Source organism: Schistocerca americana, chromosome X (genome assembly GCF_021461395.2).
Source record: "Schistocerca americana isolate TAMUIC-IGC-003095 chromosome X, iqSchAmer2.1, whole genome shotgun sequence".
NCBI lineage: Eukaryota > Metazoa > Arthropoda > Insecta > Orthoptera > Acrididae > Schistocerca > Schistocerca americana.
This window is the reverse complement of record NC_060130.1, coordinates 449055400-449067413: the sequence shown is the minus strand read 5'-3', so window position 1 is coordinate 449067413 and position 12014 is coordinate 449055400.

Below are 12014 nucleotides of genomic sequence, written 5' to 3'. Positions count from 1 at the left end.
TATCCGGCAATCTCGGTTCGCTAGATAAACATTCAACCAAATCTTATTGATCAGTTGTATTACAAAATGAAAAGATACATTACTTTCCTTCGCAATTACACACGTGTATCGCAAGCAAAGAGCTACATAAAAAATAAGCAATTTTCTTCAGTATAGAGAATCTAAAGTCTATGCTACATAGACATTACAAGGGAAGTACCTACAGTTGACGCTGCTATCCAACTGGGCCGTCACCAGTCGGGAGCGGCGCTTATGTCCTCTTCACATAGGGGCCGCTGCTGTCGCGTTGTCGTCCTGGAGAGGGGTCGGTCAGCGTGCGATCGAGGCCTACGAGAAAGACACGCCGCGGAGCGTACGTCACGAAGGTAGTCCTGCGCTCGCTCAAATCAGCGGACAGACTACGTTTCTACACCTGTTAACTAGGCGTGTCCATACAAACGAAAACTGGATCTTCTGCTGGAATCCGCTATTATGGAATCTTACTGTTATTAGTCCTATAATGGTTCAAAAGGCTCTGAGCACTATGGGACTTAATTTCTGAGGTCATCAGTCCCATAGAACTTAGAACTACTTAAACCTAACTAACCTAAGGACATCACACACATTCATGCCCAAGGCAGGATTCGAACCTGCGACCGTAGCGATCGCGCGGTTCCAGACTGTAGCGCCTAGAACCGCTCGGCCACCCCGGCCGGCTTTACTCCTATAATGATGAGAAGTCAATGGGCCTACTTATAATATGTTATGGCTGTATTGGCGTACAATAAAATAAAATCATTGTATTGTATGTATATTAACCGAGGACCTACGAACGACGGAGAGACTCCGTCCCCGCCGCAGCCACAGTGGTCCACAGGCCCACGACGACTAGCGCAGCCCACTTCACCCCTCCACCGCCCCACACCGAACCCAGGGTTATTGTGCGGTTCGGCCCCCGGTGGACCCTCCAGGGAACATCTCACACCAGACGAGTGTAACCCCTACGTTTGCGTGGTAGAGTAATGGTGGTGTATGAGTACGTGGAAAATTTGTTTGCGCAGCAATCGCCGACATAGTGTAACTGAGGTGGAACAAGGGGAACCAGCCCACATTCGCCGAGGCAGATGGAAAACCGCCTAAAAACCATCCACAGACTGATCAGTTCACCGGACCTCGACACAAATGCGCCGGGCAGATTCGTGCCGGGGACCAGGCGCTCCTTCCAACGCGGAAATCCGTGCGTTAGACCGCACGGCCAACCGGGCGGGCTAATAAAATCATACTAAAATGATTATCAGTTGCATAAGGCACCACTTCCAGCATGTAATGAGTACTGTTAAGCAGAAAAGACTAAATGCTATAAAGAAACCGTTATACCATTTATATGGAGTATTGATCTTAAACAAAATTTTGCTGTAATACTGTTAATCAGTAAGACTTCATAATAGCAGATTCCAGTGGAAGATGCAATTTTCGTTAGTACTTACAAGCCCAGCTGTAAGTTAATAGGTTTAGAAACACATTTTGTCTGCTGAGCTGAGCGAGTGAACCAATTCAGGACTACCTTCGTGGCGTACGCGCCGCGGCCTGTCTTTCTCGTGGGCCTCGCGTGCGATTGGATGACGTCTTCTCACAGCCATCCCTTCTCAAGCGTTCGCGACTGGCGTGCCAGGCCTTGACGTTACGCCGTGCCAGCTTTACCATCACTGTCCGTACGCAGTATTACGTCGCTGCGAGTTACACATGATTCCATGTAGACTAGTTGGACGGTGAATGGGAGCTCATTTATCCCGACGTTTCACGTCTCCACATCAATAAACCTTACGGTGCTGATTAGATACAACCGACCGTACACACATGAGTCCCGTAGGCCATGGTGGGCCACATGAGGGCCTGGTGCCAGTTCTACGTGATCGATAGTGGTCCAAAGCAACCAGTGTGCAATACTAATGGGTTGAGTAGTGCTTCGTCCAGTGGGCTTACTACTTCTTTAAAGGAATGAATAAGATCACACAGGAACAGTTCTCAAGAATGGATACGAAGCTGTATTTCCCCTCTTCCCTTTTTATCTTGCTGCTGCTGAGAAGCAACTTATGTTTCACCTTTATATAACGGGGTATATTTACTTTCTCGATGTCTTCAATCAGTCCTATCTAGTAAGGATCGCATACCTCGCAGCAGTACTCCAGAAGAGGACGGACAAGCGACAATAAAACGTAGTCTTTGGCTCTCCCACAAGATTTACTCTGTGATTGTTCAAATTTAAGTTATACAGTTTTGTAATTCCAAGGTATTTAGTTGATCTGACATCCTTTTCATTTGTGTGGTTTATAGTGCAACCAAATTTTAGCGGATTCCTTTTAGTACTCATGTGAATGACATGTTTAGAGTAAATTGCCCCTTTTCCTACGAAGCAGATATCTTACATAAATTAGTATGCAACTGCTTTTGCAGAAGCCGCTTCTGAGGAACGGTGTCAGAAACCTTCTGGAAATCCACAAGTATGGGATCGATTTCACATTTACTGACGATAGCACTAATCATTTCCTGTGAATAAAGAGCTAGTTGTGTTTTCTAAATACGTAATTCTTAGGCTTGTGTCACCTGCGAAACTTTCCTGTAATTACGATTGTTAAGTATGATCCTATTACGTAATCACACTCTGAAAAATACTTAACTAGTTTACAGTCTGGACCGGAAGAGTTGCCTTTATTAAGTGGTTTAAGCTGTTTCACTACACCGAGTATATCTGCTTCTAAGTCACGCACGATGGCAGTTGTTACCGATAAGAATTCTGGGCTATTTAATTCATGTCCTTTGGTCAAGAAATTTTGGAAATCCCGATTTATAGACTCCGCCTTAGTAGCATTATCATATTACCGTTGACGTCGCGCAGTGAGCATTTTGATTGTATACCGACGCTTGTGATCTTGATACATACGACGAGAATTTCTTAGCATTTTCTGCTAGTTTTAGAGACAGAGTTTCGTTATATTAACTATTAAAAGCATTTAAATCCGCGCTAAATTTCAACCTTCTATAAATGATCGCCAGTCCAGGATTATTTGCATCCTTTTTAAATCTAGTATCCATTTGCCTTCGTTTCTGAAACGGTATTCAGATCTGCAACACGGTTAATCAGTTCCGTCCCTAATTAATTTATTTAGTATAATTTATTAACTGCCTTCGATATTGTTTCGATTTAAGCCACATCTGTTCTTCAAATGGCTCTGAGCACTATGCGACTTAACTTCGAACGTCATCAGTCGCCTAGAACTTAGAACTAATTAAACCTAACTAACCTAAGGACATCACACACATCCATGCCCGAGGCAGGATTCGAACCTGCGACCGTAGCGGTCGCTCGGCTCCAGACTGTAGCGCCCAGAACCGCACGGCCACTCCGGCCGGCATCTGTTCTTCGCTTACATAGTTTCGAATGAACACACGCTGTCAATTCCGAAAGCATCAAGCCAATATTTATCTGTATTTTTAAATACACATATTTTGCGTTTAGATTCGATGGATTTGGATGTTAATGTTTTCGGTCTATTACCGCGACCTTGTAGTCACTAATCCCCGTGTCGATTGTGATTCTCAGCATTTGCTCAAGATTATTTGTTGTTAAGAGGTCAATTATGTAATTACAGTCACTTACACTTCGAGTGGGCCGGCCGGAGTGGTCGAGCGGTTCTAGGCGCTACAGTCTGGAACAGCACGACCGCTACTGTCGCAGGTTCGAATCCTGACTCGGGCATGGATGTGTGTGATGTCCTTAGGTTAGTTAGGTTTAAGTAGTTCTAAGTTCTAGGGGACTGATGACCTCAGCAGTTAAGTCCCACAGTGCTCAGAGCCATTTGAACCATTTGAACTTCGAGTGGGCTCCTAATGTGACTGCAAAACAGAAAAAAAATCGAAGAAAGCATTTAGTATAATTTCGGACGATATTTTATGCCTACCACCGACTGACGCCAACGTATCGAGGGCAGGTTGAAGGTGCCAGCAACAAAATTGACTATAATTGTATGAGTCGTGAACCTGTTCGAGATTTGAGTGAAACTTCCTTTAAGCTACGCAGCAACAATAAGGGGCAATCAAAAATTTTCCGTCTGGAGGCGTTGCTGCAGTGTATATGCAACGTAACCTATTCCCATACTGGTGTACTGTATCAACACCACCATGTAGGCATTCGTGTCTTTACGACGTGGGTCGGGAATAGCCGAGCGGTCTAAGGCGCTGCAGTCATGGACTGTGCGGCTGATCCCGGCGGAGGTTGAAGTCCTCCCTCGGGCATGGGTGTGTGTGTTTATCCTTAGGATAATTTAGGTTAAGTAGTGTGTAAGCTTAGGGACTGATGACCTCAGCAGTTAAGACCCATGTGATTTCACATACATTTGAACATTTGAACGACGCGCGTGCGGTAAATGCGGAAACGTGAACTGCGTCGGCGTTATTACAAAATGATTCCAAACAGGACCAATTTGCTGTTATTGTTTTCTTGGTGGCAGAAGGATAAACACCGGCATACGTCCATCACAGAATGGAGAATGTATATCGGGCAGCATGTCTGTCGGAAAAGATCGCTGTACAATGATACTCAAAGTTCAGTGGTAGTGACGATTTGACCGAGTTTCACCCGTTACGAATAACAAGAAGCAAGCACTCAAGCTACACTCCTGGTGTCTCTCCATGTTATTAACACACACTCGTTCTCTTTTAAAATCCTTGAAGTGTCGGAGATTCCTGCCAGATGAGGATATGCTTCTAGCAGCTATAGACTTCTTCACATAGCAGGACACAGTGTTCCACCAAACGGGTATCTTCTACGTGGTGCAGCGGTGGGATGATTACCTCAATGCTCACGACAGTTTTGCATGATTGGCATGCCGATTATGAACTTCACGGCCTTCGAACAGAAACTATCTGGTCGCTCCTTATAAGTGGTGATGTTTTCAACTGCGCACAAATTCTACGGGCTGATAGATGAGAGGATACGGAACAAAACAGCTATAATGACCTTATGTCAGAAGATCCGTGGTTTACATGCTAGAGACCATTTGTTCGATCATTCTTTGTTACAGAGACTGCGGTCTAATACGCTCTGTACCATGCAGCCACTGTTACAGTATGCATAGTTTCCTCCTAGAGTGTGATACAGTTCCTCATACGTCATGTCCTGGCACTCTCTCTTGCCGGCCGCGGTGGTCTAGCGGTTCAGGCGCTCAGTCCGGAACCGCGCGACTCCTACGGTCGCAGGTTCGAATCCTGCCTCGGGCATGGATGTGTGTGATGTCCTTAGATTAGTTAGGTTTAAGTAGTTCTAAGTTCTAGGGGACTGATGACCACAGATGTTAAGTCCCATACTGCTCAGGGCCATATGAACCACTCTCTCTTGCCATAGTAAATGGTAACTTTGTGTCCGATTCATTTCTCTTGCTAACTCGCCTTGTAGTGAATGCAATACAGCGTTGCTCACAATGATTCCGTATTCGTATCGAGAGCTTGTCGACATGCTGTTACTTACGCAACGGCAAATAGCAAGCGGCGGCAGCAGCAAGATTCTATCTGGTGACCTAACCCCGCCGACAAGAATCACGCAATTCAATGTTTGCAAACGACTTTCGCTCTTTGTCTGAGACAGCTCGTTTCAGGAAGCAGGAAATAATGAAGGACGCACCCGAAATGTTCGGACACCAAACTTGGGGGGGATATGTGATTAACATTGTGGAAGGCGATCGCCATGTCAGTACCAGCCAGATGGCCCGTCAGTTCATGTTGAGCTAGATGACCGTGTGGAATGTTCTGCATGAGAATTGTTACTACCCTTATCACTTACAGCGTGCACCGGGCCTACTACCAACAGATTTTCCACATAAGGGGCAGTTTTGTTCTGGTTTCTGCATCAGGCAACCACGATTCCAGGATTTTGGTCACCCATCCTGTTCACAGACAAGGCCACCTCTACCCGGAGTGGTATCTTCAACTTTCATAACAGTTATGTGTTGGATAGTATGCAGAACCCCCATGGTATGGTAACAGCGAATCATCAGCATCAGTGCAGCTGGAATGTGTGGACAGAGATAACTGGCGACCTAATTTTGGTAACAGTCTTCCTTCAACGTCAGCTAACAGGCCAGAACTATCGCTGTTTCTTGCGGGTGACTTTGCCTCCCCAGATGGAAGAAGTTCCATTGATGTGGGTGTTTCATGATTGTGCTTCAGCCCACTTTCCGTTAACGTCCAAACTCATCTCAATCATATCTTCTCTGGTCGTTGGATAGGAAGGTGGGGTCTAGTTTCATGGCCCACTCTTTCAACGAATCTCAAACCGTGTGATTTCTGGTTATCGGGCCATCTCAAAAGTATCGAGTATACAGAGCCCATTAAAGATGTAGAGACACTAAAGCACCGTATTCATGCTCCATTTGATACTGCCCGGATGTAATCTGGCCAACCTGAACGTGTGGGAGAGAACATGCTACGATGCATACACGTACATATTGAGGCACATGGAAGTAGGGGGACAACCTTCATGCCAGTGCACGTTGCATTGTTGCCAAATTTATTCAAGATGGCGGCGATGACGTCATCCAAAATGGCGGCATGTAGACGTGGCAACATCGCATGACGTCATCCAAGATGGCGGCTTTTGGCGGGAAAATAGGCCAATTGTGCTACGTCCATTAACCTAACATCAAGAAAAAATGGACGGAATTTGGAATTTTGGCGCTAAAATAGCCCAATTGTGCTACGTCCACTAACCTATGCCTCCAGAAGAAAAAATGGCGGGAAGTTTGAATTCCAACAGGATAATGCATGCAAAAAACCTTACTTATCTTTATTATTATTGATTATCATTTATTAACATTCATTATCATTTATTATTATTTATTATTATTCATATCATGCAATCCAACTGTGTTAGTTCATGCCCTTGTCACCAGAGAGTGCCACTGTGACGTCATTAAAGATGGTTGATTTTGGCGGGAAGAAAGCCAATTGTGCTACCTCCACTGAACTACCATTACCGCTCTCCTGCACATTCAGTCTTTGCTGAGCTGTCGTTGCCACGTGTTCGATAAAAGAGATGGATTTGGGTGATAGAGCAGCCTTCAATAACTGTATTTCATGTCGACATTCGAGGGAGGACTGTAGCCACAGTTCACTACATGAGGTGTGGAAGCGTACGATAATGGAGGAGTGTCGGAGCAATAAGTACAAGAATTCTGTTCAGCAGATTTCGTCAATGCAAAGAGATGGAGCCAGGTTTCATCCCGTAACCAGCATATGCTCATGTGCATGCGCAAACTGCAGGCGTATTTACCATCAAACATTCACTCTCCCAAAACGCAAGAAACGTTCAGTTGACGCCAATTCGCTTCGGCGTAAGCATATTCGTATACAACGTGTATACCATTGAAGCCCATCCTGCAGAATGTGTTCAATCGATGAGTTATTGGTGTTCGACCGCGATGAGTTTAACAGCAGTGTAGTTTGCAAGCATACAGCCAAGGACTGCCCCCATAACCTCCTACATGCTGAATGGAAACGTGCATTAATCCTGGAACATATGAATAAGACCACAGTCCTCCAAATAAATTCCCTCCAACAAAATGCCTTAAAAATGCATCAACCATCTCATGGAAACATCTGCCACATATAAGCTCCCAGCCCACAAGAGACGACTGCCTCCGATCCAGCAAAGCAACGAACTGATCTGGTTCACGAGTTCTCCGCTAGAGGGCACTTCGATAGGTCACGTGTTCACCTTATTCAACAAATAGCAGCACAGCATCATGATGACGTAGTTGGATTCTATATAAGGAGGACTCGGCAGCTCCTCCATCTCTGTTCCAGTCGGTCAAGACGAAGCGTCAGTCACCACTACAGCAGAATAGGAGGAGGAGCAAGCAGCACCAGAAAAGTAAGTCCTCAAATTATTATTATTATTTCTTTCCTTTCTCAGACGATAAGACTGGTAAAAATTTAAAGTGACGCGGACCTTGATCAAGCGTCACTTCCCTTTAACTGTACAGTGTATGTTATATTGCATTTAGGAACTTTCGGGTAGTTGAACATGTATCAATAATTACTGATTTCTGTAGTTGTATATATAAGTTTGGATGTAGCTGTATTGCATTCATGTACTGGTGGATATTGTGTGGTATGACTCCTGTAGTTGATAGTATAATTGGTATAATGTCAACCTTATCCTGATGCCACATGTCCTTGACTTCGCAGCCAGTTGGATGTATTTTTCCATTTTTTCTCCTGTTTTGTTTTGTATATTTGTTGTATTGGGTATGGATATTTCGATTAGTTGTCTTAATTTCTTCTTTTTATTGGTGAGTATGATGTCAGGTTTGTTATGTGGTGTTGTTTTATCCGTTATCATGGTTCTGTTCCAGTATAATTTGTATTCATCACTCTCCAGTACATTTTGTGGTGCATACTTGTATGTGGGAACATGTTGTTTCATAAGTTTATGTTGTAAGGCAAGCTGTTGATGTATTATTTTTGCTACATTGTCATGTTTTATGGGGTATTCTGTATTTGCTAGTATTGTACATCCGCTTGTGATGTGATCTACTGTTTCTATTTGTTGTTTGCAAAGTCTGCATTTATCTGTTGTGGTATTGGGATCTTTAATAATACGCTTGCTGCAATATCTGGTGTTTATTGTTTGATCCTGTATTGCAATCATGAATCCTTCCATCTCACTGTATATACTGCCTTTTCTTAGCCATGTGTTGGATGCGTCTTGATCGATGTGTGGCTGTGTTAGATGATACGGGTGCTTGCCATGTAGTGTTTTCTTTTTTCAATTTACTTTCTTCGTATCTGTTGATGTTATGTGATCCAAAGGGTTGTGGAAGTGGTTATGAAATTGCAGTGGTGTAGCCGATGTATTTATATGAGTGATTGCTTTGTGTATTTTGCTAGTTTCTGCTCGTTCTAGAAAGAATTTTCTTAAATTGTCTACGTGTCTATAATGTAGGTTTTTCATATCGATAAATCCCCTTCCTCCTTCCTTTCTGCTTAATGTGAATGTTTCTGTTGCTGAATGTATGTGATGTATTCTATATTTGTGGCATTGTGGTAGTGTAAGTGTATTGAGTGCTTCTAGGTCTGTGTTACTCCATTTCACTACTTCAAATGAGTAGGTCAATATTGGTATAGCATAAGTATTTATAGCTTTTGTCTTGTTTCCATCTGTCAATTCTGTTTTCAGTATTTTTTTTAGTCTTTGTCTATATTTTTCTTTTAGTTCTCCTTTAATATTTGTATTATCTATTCCTATTTTTTGTCTGTATCCAAGATATTTATAGGCATCTGTTTTTTCCATCGCTTCTATGCAGTCGCTGTGGTTATCCAATATGTAATCTTCTTGTTTAGTGTGTTTTCCCTTGACAATGCTGTTTTTCTTACATTTGTCTGTTCCAAAAGCTATATTTACATCAGTGCTGAATACTTCTGTTATCTTTAGTAATTGGTTGAGTTGTTGATTTGTTGCTGCCAGTAGTTTTAGATCATCCATGTATAGCAAATGTGTGATTTTGTGTGGGTATGTTCCAGTAATATTGTATCCATAATTTGTATTATTTAGCATGTTGGATAGTGGGTTCAGAGCAAGGCAGAACCAGAAAGTACTTAATGAGTCTCCCTGGTATATTCCACGCTTAATCTGTATTGGCTGTGATGTGATGTTATTTGAATTTGTTTGGATATTAAGTGTGGTTTTCCAATTTTTCATTACTATGTTTAGGAACTGTATCAATTTAGGATCTACTTTGTATATTTCCAATATTTGTAGTAACCATGAGTGGGGTACACTATCAAAAGCTTTTTGGTAATCAATGTATGCGTAGTGTAGCGACCTTTGTTTAGTTTTAGCTTGATATGTCACCTCTGCATCTATTATCAGTTGCTCTTTGCATCCTCGTGCTCCGTTGCAGCGGTCGTTTTGTTCTTCAAATATAATTTTGTTCTGTGTTGTATGTGTCATTAATTTCTGTGCAATGACTGAAGTTAATATTTTGTATATTGTTGGTAGGCATGTTATGGGGCGATATTTAGCTGGGTTTGCTGTGTCTGCTTAATCTGTAGGTTTCAGATAATTTATTCCATGTGTAAGTGTATCAGGGAATATGTATGGGTCTGCAATGTAACTGTTAAATAAATCAGTTAGATGTGAATGTGTTGAGGTGAACTTCTTTAGCCAGAAATTTGCTATTTTATCTTTTCCAGGGGCTTTCCAATTGTGAGTAGAATAAATTGCTTGGGTGACTTCATGTTGCAAAATTATCACTTCAGGCATTTGAGGTATCATCTTGTATGTGTCTGTTTCTGCTTGTATCCACCGTGCATGCCTGCTATGTTGTACCGGGTTTTACCATATGTTGCTCCAGAAGTGTTCCATGTCTGTTATGTTTGGTGGATTGTCTATTTTAATGTGTGTGTTATCTATTGTCTGGTAAAATTTCTTTTGGTTTGTGTAGAATGTTTGCTTTTGTTTCCTTCTATTTTCACTTTTTTTGTATCTTCTAAGTCGTTTGGCCAATGCTTGTAATTTCTGCTTCTTTTCATCTAATTGCTCTATCGCTTCTTGTTGTGAGATTTCACCTAACCTTTTTCGTTTTTTTTCTGACATTTCATTTCTTATACATTGTGTTAGCTGTCTGATGTCTGTTCTCAGTTTTTCTATTCTGATCTGTAGCCTGTGATGCCATGCTGGTTTTGTGGGTTTCTTCTGTGTGTTGGTTGGTTCTGATCTCTGCCTAGTGTGTATATTTAGTGTCGTGAGTGCTCCTATATAAACCAGTAGTTGTATCTCTTCCATAGTTGTGTTTTCATTTATTTTGTTGTGTATGATTGCGTTGATAGTTGTTATTGTTGTTTCGACTTGTGGGTTATTTGGCGGTCTATGCAAGAATGGTCTAATGTATGTATTTGTGTCTTTGTATTCTACATGTGTCAGCTGAAATTTTTCTTCTATATCTAACATGTGTGTCACTTCGTGTTCTACTTGTGCTTGTTCTGGTGGCTGTCTTAAGATTTCGTTTTCCTCTGATTGTTTAATTGATGCGTGTTGTCCTTTGTTTGTTTGCTCTGGGATGTTTGAGTCCATTACTGTATTTTCTTCTTCTTCTGATTGCACATTATTTTGTTCCAGTATTTGTTGTACTTGTTGTTTGATGTTTTCTAATTCTGACTGGGGTATCCTGTTATTTTTGATTATTACACGGATCTGATCAGCTAGTTGTTGTTCTGTTAAAAATTTTAATTCTGGGTATCTGGTAATAAATGTTGTGTATACTTGTGATCTGTATCCAGTTGTGTTGGTTCCTCGGTTTGTTGCTTGGTAATAACAGAACATGAGGTGTCGGTTAACTTTATCTGACCATCTCATCCTCTATCTTTGTATTCCTTCTAAGGTGGTTGCAGGAAGCATATCCTGCAGAACACCTCTATTTGGATTTAAATCATTTTCCAGTTGGCTATCAGTGTCGTTACCATTGTGGGCGGGCATAGGGTTGAAGCGTCGTCCCCGACCATGACGGCGCTTGTCCGAGGCTTCTTTAGTTCTGTCCTGAACCAACTAATCACACTAAAAGGGGGGTTAGCCCTATTAGTGGTTTGTTCTTTTCGTCGCCTTTTACGACTGGCAGAACATACCGGAGGCCTATTCTTTTCCCTGGGTCTCCACGGCTATTATTGCTGTTATTATTATTTCTCTACCAACATCACATCATTCCTTATGTATATTCGTCTTGGTCCTCCAGTAGCTCTGCCCATGACGTCAGCATCAGTAGGTCCCTCATGTCCCGGTCCACGCACGTGAAGGCTTTGGACACGTCCACGCAGGATCCTATAGCTCAGCTTCTCAGCATGCTGGAGCAGGATAGCCAGGTGTTAATGTCGGTGCCAGAGGCTGCGCGTGACGGGGCTTCACACTACTGGGCTCCTTCATATGCGCCGTCCACTGATCATAATCTCACAAGGGACATCCCGCCATCAGCGCAAGAACAGCAGGC